The sequence below is a fragment of the Kogia breviceps genome, chromosome X (genome assembly GCF_026419965.1).
Source record: "Kogia breviceps isolate mKogBre1 chromosome X, mKogBre1 haplotype 1, whole genome shotgun sequence".
NCBI lineage: Eukaryota > Metazoa > Chordata > Mammalia > Artiodactyla > Physeteridae > Kogia > Kogia breviceps.
Genome location: NC_081330.1, coordinates 81,889,666 through 81,902,020, shown reverse-complemented (window position 1 = coordinate 81,902,020; position 12,355 = coordinate 81,889,666). Strand labels below are relative to the sequence as shown.

The window sequence follows — 12,355 nt, the reverse complement described above, 5'->3', positions numbered from 1 at the left end:
GGCCAGGCAGAAGGATGTAGGGATAGCGGGGAGCGGCCAGTGCAGCTCCTCACAACTCTTAGCAGGGCGACGAAGCAGGCAGGCTATGGCCACTCGGCGTCACTCCTGCGCCGGTCTGCGCGTGTCAGGGTATCTTCGCTTGCGAGTACCTGTTTCGCCGGTCGCGCCTCCGCCCGGCCTTAGACACTACCTGAGGGGGTCGAGCAGCCCGGCGGCTCGGAGACCCAGTGCGCGTCGGAGGAGCTCAGACAGAACCAGCGGACAGTGAGAGGCCCGTGCGCAGCCGTGGGCGGACGCACCGCTGTTTGGGGGTCCTCAGAGCGCGGTGTAGGTGAGCGTTCGAGCGACGTAGCTGGGGTCGGGGCACGGAAACGGGCCCTGTCCGCCAGAGGGTGTGCTGATGAAGGGGACCTTCTAGTGCCCAACCGCTGCCTACTGCTGGTCTGTGAGTGAGGTGCAGCTTGACACCTCTGCCCTCCACCTCTGCCCTCCTTGAGTCCTCTTTCTGCAGACATGCCACTGCTGCATCCGCGGACATCAGTGGGATCTGCGCGGCGCGGCAGGAGGGGGAAATGACATGCTGCTCCCCCAGATGCACACTTACCCATTCTCCTGATTCCTTGCAGTTGCCAACAATACCGCTGAACCAAGTAATGCACCAATTATAGCGCAACAATGCATGATAGAAGGTGACAGTAGTAGAGAGAAGTTCAGGTACTGTGCTACTAGTCCCTTCTCGCATCTGCCGCTATTCCTTGGAGATGCTGTCCCTGTGCATTTCCATGTAACGTGGTATCTTATTTGGCCCTCTCCCCCGTTAAGCTGTGACCTCTGAGGAGGCAGTGACTGTCAGTCATCTCTTGTCCACACTAGCAGTTAGCAAGTGCTCAGTCAGTATTTGATGTTGGTCACAAACTGGATTGTAAGATTACGTAGTATGTAAAGGATTCAAACCGTACACTGACAGGCAGAGCAGTAGCCAGTGAATAGTTTACTGTGAAAGTGTGGGCAAAAGGGAAGCAGACACACAGATTCAGCTTGGAGGACAGAGAAAGTAGGAATGCCATATCCCCACAGGTGAACGTAGTTTGGTGCAGACTAGCAGGTACTTCATTTAACAGGTTGATTTGATGTGCTTTTGAGAAATCCTTGTAGTAACAGCAGGAGGTTGAGAATGTGAGTTTAGTGTTCAGTTTAGGGAGGGTCAGGGCTAGACGTTTAGATCTACTAAGCATATTAGTGATCTGTTTGGTACTTGTGGTCATGGGCATGATAATTAGGCAAGAGGTGGATGGTTGAAGGAGCAGGGGAAGAAAATAGAGGAGTTGCAGAAATTTCAGAGAGGATCCAGAATTGATCTATGGTGTGCAGAGATGTTTAGCACATGTAAGCGCTAGGAAAGGATGAGTCATTTGAGGGCAGGGGAGTTTGGAGATGGCAGATGTAAAAGAAAGGGTTCTGATAAGCCAAGGTCCTGGGGGAGTATGGAGGGTTCTCCTTTGCTGGTCTTGAAAAATAGTAGGACACTTCTGAGAAGGTACGGGAATAAGGATGATAGGTATGAAACTGTAGAGAAGTTCATTTTGAGGTTGGAAGGGTTGGAGAGGAGGGAGATGAATGATGAGCTGCCCTTGTGTCACCAAGTCTAAGCTCATACTGCTCACCAAACGACAGGCCAATAATCGAGAGAAGAGTTGCTGGGGCAAGAAATAAGGACGTTTATCAGAAAGCCAGCAAAACAAGATGGGGAGCTCGTGCCCCCAAAGAAACATCTTGCTTGAGGTAGAATTCAGGCTTCTTTTATACTAAAAGGGGAGGGAGTAAAGTCAAACATTTCCTGGTTCCCATCAGCCTCCAGAGCGGTATGTGTGAATTTCTTCCTCCCTGCAGTCTTTCAAAGGTGGGCCTTCTCAGGATGTTTCTTGTGAGCTAAACAAAAGTATTGTGGCTTAATGCTCATCACCTGGGAGTCAGGGTTGTGAGAGTTGGGTGATGATGTATAATTTAAGCTTATAGGCTGCATCCCTTTAGTGGTTAACTTGTAATAGATTACAAAAGGTTCTTCCCCATTACACTTGGCCGGTGATTTTGAAAGCTCAGTGATTTGAAAACTCAGGTTCTTTGATATGTTTGTCAGTCAGTGTCCATTCAGGAAAGTAGAAACCACATAATATTTCAACAAAATTTAAAACGAAGAATTGGTTAAATAGCTGCTGGAGGAACAAAAAGCCAAAGGGAGCAGTGAAGTAACTAAACAAGTAAACTGATGGAAGAACTTACAACACTTAGCTAGGTCTGAGGATCAGAATAAGGGAAGCCATTTGGGTTATCATGGCCTAACCTTGGAGGAGAGGCATTGTAAAGCTGGTGTTGATAACTCTGGAATTCAGAGGAGGAGCTGCATGTTACAAGACTTCAGGCACCTGGAGGGGGCACCTGCCTGGTTAGTGCTGGTACCTCTGGGGTGGTTGTTATCATGCTGATGGGAGTGCTAGAGGCTGGGACCAAGGGCCCCTGGAAGGATGAAGGCCCATTGCTGGGGCGATATGGACGGAAACAGCAAGGAGAAAGGGAGTCCTCCTCAGCTCCTTCAGCCTTTGCCATCCAGATTCTTATGCTGGGGTTCATGGACCCCAGAGCTCCGCAGATTGTTGGTGAATAGAATCCAAGTTCACAGGGAGACATTTTGGTGTTCTGATCATGGCAACAATAACAGCATAATTATTATGAGCTAAACCAGGATGAAATACACCTGGTCTTCTGTCACCTGTTTTCATCTTTTGCTACTCTTTTCCGTGTTTACTCCCCTCTAGTCAGACATCCTCTCATCTCAAATCTACCCATCCTTTCAGATCTATGTCAGTGGTCATCTTTATGTTATTTAAAGATGAAAGATAATGTAATTTTTATATACTTTCAAAAACCCAAGTTTTCTATATAGAATTAGATCTAAATAAAAAGTCTTTATGGTGTAATACAGGTTCGAATAATTTGTAGAAGTTCTTGAATATAAATGTCCTGAAAGCTTAGAAAACCATTGTTTGCCTTGATTCTCTTCCTCGCTTCCACCATGTGTGGGCTTGCCTTCCTCTTAACCCACATTTTATGTTGTCTCACTCATACTACACTTAACATTTTGTCTGCTATGTAGTATAAGGATTAACTCATGTTTATTCTTTCATTGTCATAAGTATGAAATGCAAGATGAGAGAATTCACCTTGGATTAAGGTGACAAGAAGGCCAGTGTGGACTGTGTAATTCTCACCCCTAACATAAGTTAGGGACTTCCAATTACAGTATAAACCTTAAAGGGGTCTGGATATAAATATACAGCACATTAACTTTTTTTTCCTCTTAGATAATGTTATACGTTAAAACAAGTCTGATTTTGCCAGACCAAAGTAGATTTGCTATTGATCGTTCTATTCTCAGCTTTTCTATTGCCCTGGTGAAAATCAGGCCAGGAAAGTGGAGTAATGTGAAGTAGTTATATCTGGTTACCAAGCTCCTTGACCTGTTGGTCATCATTTTGAAATATACTGTTGTAATTTCATAGTGTCTTCTTTTCTCCCTGAGATCAATAAATGCTTTTCTTTTCTAAAGAAAATATGTATTTAATTATTTGGTTGTGCTGGGTCTTAGCTGTGGCACTCGGGCTCCTTAGTTGCAGCAGGCAGACTCCTTAGTTTTGGCATGCAAACTCTTACTTATGGCATGCATGTGGGATCGAGTCCCCTGACCAGGGATCGAACCAGGGCTGCCTGCATTGGGAGTGCAAAGTCTTCACCACTGCGCCACCGGAGGAGTCCCATAAATGCTTCTCTTTATTTCTATGTTTGATTTCAATTTTAATTTTTTAATGAAGATATAGAGCCAGTGTATAAATAAATTTAGTTGGTGGTATTAAAGTAATTTTATTTTCTTCCACTGCCAGGATATATATGTGGATTTTTATATTATTTGGTAAATCTGTCAAGTGATGAAAACATCCTCATGTGCAAAAATAAAGTAAGTGTTTTCTCATTCATTTTGTTCTTCTCAATTTTCCTGCAGAATAACTGATGATAAATCTTTTTTGAAGCAAACACTCTGAAGTTGAGAGTCATGCCTCTTACAAAGAGTGATACCGTAAAATAGATTTCACAGCCTCAATTAGTAAACCATAGTTACACTATTGATTCCTCCACTCATCTCTGTGGGTTCAGATTAGACCTTTTGCTTTTTCTTGGTTATTCTAACTTCTCTGATCCCTGAATCATTTTGCTTTTGGAGTGTCATTTATCACTACTAAGCCGTTTCAATTTATCCGAGACATTAAAGCTTCATCAAGAGATATTTGTATATATATGCCACATATATAAAATGGAATATTACTCAGCCGTATAAAGAAGCGAAATTGAGATATTTTTAGTGAGGTGGATGGACCTAGAGTCTGTCATACAGAGTAAAGTATGTCAGAAAGAGAAAAACAAATACCATATGTTAACAGGTATATATGGAATCTAAGAAAAAAAAGGTCATGAAGAACCTAGGGGTAAGATGGGAATAAAGACACAGACCTCCTAGAGAATGGAATTGAGTATATGGGGAAGGGGAAGGGGAAGCTGTGACGAAATGAGAGAGTGGCATGGACATATATACTGTACCAAATGAAAGATAGATAGCTAGTGGGAAGCAGCCACATGGCACAGGGAGATAACCTCTGTGCTTAGTGACCACCTAGAGGGGTGGGATAGGGAGGGTGGGAGGGAGGGAGACTAAGAGGGAAGAGATATGGGAGCATATGTATATGTGTAACTGCTTCACTTTGTTATAAAACAGGAACTAGCACACCATTGTAAAGCAACTATACTCCAAAAAAGATGGTTTTTAAAAAGAGGTATTTGTACTTTTCTTTCAGGAGTTGCTTCATCATGAGAAATCTAAAATTATTTCAGAGCTTGGAGTTCAGGGATATTCAGGATCCAGGGAAACCTCAGTGCTTCTCTCTGAACTGAACAAGGCACAGTGCTACATGTCTCAGAACACGGACTGATAGAAGTAGACCCTGTCACAAGAGAGGTTAGTTACTGATGGAGGATGGTAGCACTTGGCATGACTCTTGGCTTGTCTTTTTCCAAACTTGCTTCCCCAAATAGTATTTCCTTTAAATCTTTCTGAATTTATGTCCCGCCAAATGAATACTCCCTTCGATTTATACTGATGTCGTATTAGGTATAACTTAACTAGTACCCTATCTTTTAGTCTGCTTCTGTTTTAATCTAAGTTGGCGAAACTCTGACATTGTGTTTTGTGGGGGTGCCCTACTTTTCACCCTTTCTACCATGTAAATACTATCTATTAACAGTTCTCAAGTGAGAATGCAGACAAAACTTTCCTGTAGGGCTTTTAAAACTGTTTCAGTCACCATCTCATAACAACTAAATCAGAATCTTCACTTCTGGAGCTTGAGCGTATGTATATATAAAAGCTCTTTAGGTTGATTCTGATATCTACCCTTAATTATATTTTGCTACTAATATATTTTAGGTGATTACATTCTTAGTCCCCTTTCCCCATACTGTGTACATTTTAGGAAATCATACTTATTAGCTTCATGTTTTATGGGGTATTTTCAAAGATACCAGGCTTTTATGTTTGCTTGGCACAAAGGTCACATTAACTGTGTTTTGTGTTAAAGATGGTAGTGTTGTGATATTTCTCAACTGAAAGTTTGGGTTTTAATCTAGGAAAAAACATTTTAGAAAGCTTTTATATTATAAAAGAAACATTAGAAAGTATCTCTGGAAGTGTTATGAATTGTTCTTGGAAGTAGATTGACTTAATTTGCTTATTTGTTTGTTGTTGTGAAAGGTGAAAAATGACACTCCTTTGTTGGCAGAAGGCTTTCTCCCAGAGGATGGAAGCGGCTGCATTGTTGGTATTCAGGAGTTGCTGGATCACAAGTCTGTGTGTGTGGCCACAGCCTCTGGAGATGTCCTACCTTGCAGTCTCAACACACAGCAGGTAAGTGGAAGAGACCAGTGAGGGGGAAATCTTAGGCATCCTCAAATGGCTTTTTTGGTTTCATGTCACTAGTTTTTCGTAGAAGTTTAAAATGTCAGGAGCCCATAATATTTAAGCATTTTGCAAATTAAAGCTTTTGCATTGTATAATTCTTTACACAAAATTGTTGGCATGGCTTTAACTATATTTCAGGACTCTTCTAAAAGTCCGTTTTGTCTACTGCATTTATTATTGAGAACAATCAGAACATTCCAGATAAGAACTTAAAAACTCAAACCTGGCCATTCTTGTGTGGTATAGCTCACCTCTTACTAGAATCTGATCCTGAGTTCTAACCATTATTTCTCAATTTATGAAGTCTTTGAAGTGTTTATATGGCTTATGTTTTCTTTTATGAATGCTGAGTAAGCCTCTCCTTGATGGCTAACTTTAAGAGTCCCTGAACTACAGGAGCTAAGGTGATAATGCTATCATTATGTGCACACCTTATGACTACCAGAGAAGTTAGATTTCAACCATTTGCCTCCTTCTCTACTTAGCATAAGGCTGAGTTTCTGGATTTCTATCCTCACCTTCTTGACAGCTTTTTAAACTTTGCTGATTACTCCCTTAGTTGTGATCTTTTTAACATGGATGTATCACAAGTCATATTACTAATCATAGGATAATAATAGCAGCTGACATTTATTAAATGTTTACAATACGCCAGGCACTTTTTCAAGTGTTTTTCATGCAAAATTGTATTTAATCTTCATTACAACCTTATGAGGTAGATGTTGTTTTTCCATTCTTCAGAAGAGGAAATGGAGGCACAGAGGGCTTAAATGACTAGGCCATGTTCAAACAGTTCACAGGTGGGATTTAAACCCCGGCAGGCTAAGTCTGGCACCTTTGCTTTTAACGGTTCCATTTAGTAAAACAATAAATCATGTTCTCAGTTCATGGTGAGAAATAGCAAAGCCATCAAGTATAACTTAATTAGTATTTCTCACATTTAAAAGGCATGCTTTTACTTTCAAAATATTTTGTAGAATTTTTTCCTAATTTCTGAACTCCTTCAATCCATTGGTCTCCACCAGATGGTGCAGCTCCTCCATATCTGTGGCATCACAGTGTGTGCAAGACAGAATCCATATTCCTTATTGTGCCTTATAAGACCTTTCACTGTCTGTATCCCCAATTCCTTTTTAGCCTCACCTCCCAGCCGCATCATTCCTGTGTGTATATATACCTTATGCTCTCGTTGCAGCTGATTTTTAACTGCTCTTTTTAACTGCACATTTCCCAACCACCCCCCAGTCTCTTCCTCCTGGCCCTATTCCTACCTTTCAAAGCACATCCTCAGAGAAGCTTTCCTGGTCTCTCCGGGGCCATTTGTCAGTCTCTGCTCTGAGCCCCAGCTTAATTCCCAGAGACCTCAGTTACATCCCTAACCCTGCTGTAGAGGCATCTTTTATCTCTCTTTTATCTCCTTAACGGGAGGAATGGAGTGGCCGTAGTCACCTCGAGTGCCTATGGTCTGTATCATGCCTGGTCTTTTAATACCTGTTACTGAATAAGCGTTTACTGAATAATTTCACCTTTGTGTGTTTTGTTAATTGTTTTGATTGAGGTCATCGTAAATATTTACTGAGACGCTTATATTTTCACATCTCCCTTAACATTTTGAAATGTCTCTGTCAGCTGGATGGGTCGGGAGTGTAGCCAGTTGTATCTCTGTCATGAGTTGGAGTCCTGACCAAGAACTGGTGCTTCTTGTCACAGGTAAGCATGTCCCTGGTCCCTAATTCTTGACTTTTATAAAACATGACTCCTAATATCTCACAGGCTTAAGTTTTAGGGTGCATGGGTTTCAAAAAAAACTTTTCTTGGAACAAGGATACCAACATGATAAACTATAGGGAATGTGGTGTTTTTGAGTTAAGATTTACTTCTTAATATATTGTTTTAAAAAGTTGCTGCAGGGGCTTACCTTGTGGCGCGGTGGTTGGGAGTCGGCCTGCCAATGCAGGGGACGCAGGTTCGTGCACCAGCCCAGGAGGATCGCACATGCAGCGGAGGGGCTGAGGCTGTGTGTCATGGCCAATGAGCCTATGCGTCCGGAGCCTGTGCTCCTCAACGGGAGAGGACACAACAGTGAGAGGCCCGCGTACCGCAAAAAACAAAACAACAAAAAAAGAAGTTGCTGCTAAGGTCCATAGTTGTGGTTAAAAATGTCAGTAATATTTAACCTACTCTAAGAGGAAGAGTTGCTACATAAAATAAACTGATTCTAAGAACTGCTCTCCCAGTCCTATTTTTTTCCCCTTAAGTCTTTTCATTCCAGATGAGTTTCTGCAAAGTAGCACCCCGATGAGATATACATTTGAAGAGATATCTTGCTGACTAAATCGTTGAAGTTAGTGGAGGCGGGCTATGTGGACTTTAATGTTAGCTTGACATACATAAATAGCTGAGCATAAGCAATACGTCACATACCTAGTCAAAACTTCTTTATGAACATGAGAGTCAGAACATTTGGAATAAATTCTGTCTTCCCTGTTTGGACTATAAGCTCCTCCACTCCAGCTCAGTAGCTTCCAGTGCTATAGATACTTACGGAATGGCCGATTTGCTAAATGAGAACAAAATCATTCTTGTTTGTGCTCCTCCAAGGTCAACAGACCCTAATTATGATGACAAAAGAGTTGGAACCAGTCATGGAACAGCAAATCCACCAGGATGATTTTGGTGAAAGTAAATATAGCTTTGTTTGAAACATTTTGTGGCTTGTCTTGCACACTAATAGGCACGTCATAAGCACAAAAAACTTAAACCCCTACTTAATTCACTGTCTGATAGCCCAATTCCTTTAGTTCATTCGAGATTTTAAAAGGTATACCTCTGGTGCCTCTCCATGTCTCAGAGTTGGCTTGGTCAATAACTTGGGGAATAGGGATCTGTGCTTAGAATCACCTGGGTAGTTGTTGCCCAAAGCCCAGGACAGGCTTAGCCGGGGTGTTTAATGAAAAGGACTGTACTAGCTAGAATAAGGAGAGCATTTCTGAGGTACAGTTTTGGGGAGAAGACAAGAGAGGCAGGATAGAGAGCTGAGTTTTGTTCCTACTGATTTGACCTGAATTTTCATGGGAACCATCATATTGTTTTCTTGCTAAGATCCAGCTGAGGTGATATGGGCATTAGGCTGTGGAAGTACTGAAGGAGACATGCTTATTGAGTGTAAGAAGGTCTGGCCAACTTGAGGGTACCAGGTAGCTGGCCTGATTGAGGTGACAGATGGGGGAGATGGTATTTTAACTTTTGCTGCGGTCTAACCTCATGACTTCTCGTTCTACTAAGTAAGATATCATTTAGAAAAGTGCTACTCATTTATTCATTCAAAAATAATTTGTTTGTTCAGAAATAATGTTTGAGTAGGTAGTATGAACCCAGCAGTATGTTTGGTGCTGTGGGTAATTCATCTTTCCCCTTAAGGAGTCAATAATAACAGGATGTGCAGGTATTAGGGTAGCATAAGGAGAGAAAGGGAGTAATGGGGATGGAAGATTTCCCAGAGGAGGCCAACTTGAGCTGAGCTTTGGCTGATTTGGTGTTGGGGAAATGAGGGTTGAGGGTGGGGGAGTGGTCCAAGCAAGTGAATTAGCTCATTCCAAGGCAGGGATGTTTCATAGAAGCCTTTGACACAGCATGTCTTATTCAGGAAACTATGAGTACTTCAGCATTGCCTAGTGACAGGACATGGATGTGCAGTGAACTAAAGGGGAGGGATTCTGATTAAGTTTGATAGGGAATTTGGACATAAAGTTATAGGAGATCAGTCATTAAAGGTGCTGATGATGCAAGATTGATTGATTGGTGGAGGGGGAAGAGATGAGGCAGGGTGATCTGGTTGGAGGTTGCTACAGGAATCCAGGTGAGAGATAAAGAATGTGGGTGTGGGACTAGAAAAGGGAAAAATGCAGGAAAATTTTGATTCTCAATGAGGATAGGAGTACATTTTTTGGAATTATGGGAAACTTGTTTTGAACCTATGTGCATGGTTCCCCTCCTGCCCTAGCTAGTTTGAGAGACACCAGTTTAGAAAGTGAAATAAATAGGCTTTGGATATGTAAGTTGAAGAAGAATGTTTAGTAGGACTCTAGCCAGAAGCTCCGGTGGTGGAAATAAAGATGTCAGTATGTGAGAGGGAAGGTGGGGGAAGTGCTGGTCTGTAAAGGTTTGGTGCTTAGTTCTTTTTGGATTTGTTTAAGGGCCTTATGGGATCACCAAGTAAAGCAGGTGAATAGAAGGGGCTCAGGAGAGGCCAGAGCTGTGGACTGGGAGTCATTGGCATGTGGGGAATCTTTCCAATCTTGGGATTAGATGTGCTTGCTCAGGGAGCAGATATGGTGCTGGGTCTAGGGCCCAGGGTGGGACTCTGGGGCCTCCAGCTTTGAGGATAGTCATAGAGGTAGTAACCAACACATCTTTGCATGGGAAAGTGCTCTGGACCTGGCTCATCGCACCGACGTTTCCATAAGACGTCTAGTAGAGTAAACCAGAGGAGAGGGAGTCCAAGTCAGGGTCTCAGGTCTCAGAAATGTACTTGTCAGAACAAAAAGTCACTGTGTGGAGTGGTGAATAGATATTTTTCTTCTAACCGGGGTGACGACAAACTTGTTCTGTAAAGAACTGGATAGTAACTGTTTTCCGCTTTCCGGCCATATGGTCTGTTTTGCAGCTACTCCACTCTGCTAATGTAGCGTGAAAACACTCAAAAGACAGTACATAAAGAAATGGGTGTGGGGGGCTTCCCTGGTGGTGCAGTAGTTGCAGGTCCGCCTGCTGGTGCAGGGGGCACGGGTTCGTGCCCCGGTCTGGGAGGATCCCGCATGCCGCGGAGCCGCTGGGCCCGTGGGCCGTGGCCGCTGAACCTGTGCGTCCGGAGCCTGTGCTCCGCAACAGGAGGGGCCGCAGCGGTGGGAGCCCCGCGTACCACAAAAAAAAAAAAAAAAAAAAAAAAAAAAGAAATGGGTATGGCTGTGTTCCAATACAAATTTCTTTGTAAAAGCAGATGCAGGTTGTAGTTTGCTGATTCCTGCTGTAACTCCACCACTTATTATCTGATCCGACTGGAAAAGTTGTCTTGCTTCGCTCCTTGACCCTTTATCTCTCTGTGGAAACTTTCGGATAGAAGCCCAGGGGTCTGCAGCAGGATAGGCACTACTGTTTGTATACAGCTGCAAGGTATGTTTTGGGGTACTACAATACTTGGATGTGCCCAAGCAGAGCAGACAGGAAATGGTCATGCTGACCCATAATTTATAGGAATTATAAACAGCCCTGCTTCTTCAGAATCAGCATCAGATGTAGGACGGAAATATTGGGTCCTGGATCTGGCCGATGCTTTCAGGGGCATCTCTGTAGTACCTCTTATAGGTGGTTGCCAAGTCCTACCTTCAGCAACAGAAGGCTGCATTATTTCAGCAACTCTGACTTTATATTTTAGGTAAGGTCAGCATTATAATTTAGAAAGAAGCCCATCCTGGAAGGTAGAAGCCCTGTGTTCTAATTTTGGCCTCTGTCACTAGGGGGTCTCAGTCTCTGTCTCTGTGAGGGGTTGAAATCCATAATCATGGTCTCCTCCAACACTAGCAGGGAGGTTGGATACATTTAGTGGATCAAACACTTACAATCGGAATTTTATTCCCAGCTCTTGTCTTCTTGAGTTTTATGTCTTGTTATCTGTGGACGTATTGCATAGATTGTTCATGTTTCATTCTCCTTGTAAAGAGGGGATGGATTGCTGACTGTCCTCAAGGGAATTTATATACGATGGCAGTAGAGCTCTTTCCAAAATAAGGGCATTTTAATGTCTTCAAAATAAATTCAGCATATCATATGGAACATAGGTTTTTAAAATATTGACTGCTGGTCAATTTATTGACAGGTCTCAGAGGACCCAACTTCATTAAGAACAGCTATAAAACTGCTTTTATTTTATTTAGCTTAATGGTTGTGTTGCATATTCTTGAGAAATAGTTGACATGCAAGGTGTACATTTCAGGAGGTAAAATGTGATTATTTGATACATGCATATACTGTGAAATATTTACCACAGTAAGGTTGATTAACTCATCCTTCACGTCACATGATTAACATTTTTGTTGTTATGGTGAGAACTTCTTTTTTGGCTGCCTTGGGTATTTTTGGTTGCGTGCAGGCTTTCTCTAGTTGCGACGAGCGGGGGCTATTCTTCCTTACCGTGCGTGGGCTTCTCATTGCAGTGTCTACTCTTGTTGTGGAGCACGGACTCTAGGCACGCGGGCTTTGGTAGTTGTGGCACGCGGGCTCAGTAGTTGTGGCTTT

At 42.7% G+C, this 12,355-nt stretch overlaps 1 pseudogene; it reads left to right on the top strand.

The window, feature by feature from the left end:
• The first annotated feature begins 24 nt into the window (after positions 1-24).
• Positions 25-12,355, top strand: part of LOC131748138 (germ cell-less protein-like 1 pseudogene) — a 55,449-nt pseudogene continuing 43,118 nt past the window's right edge.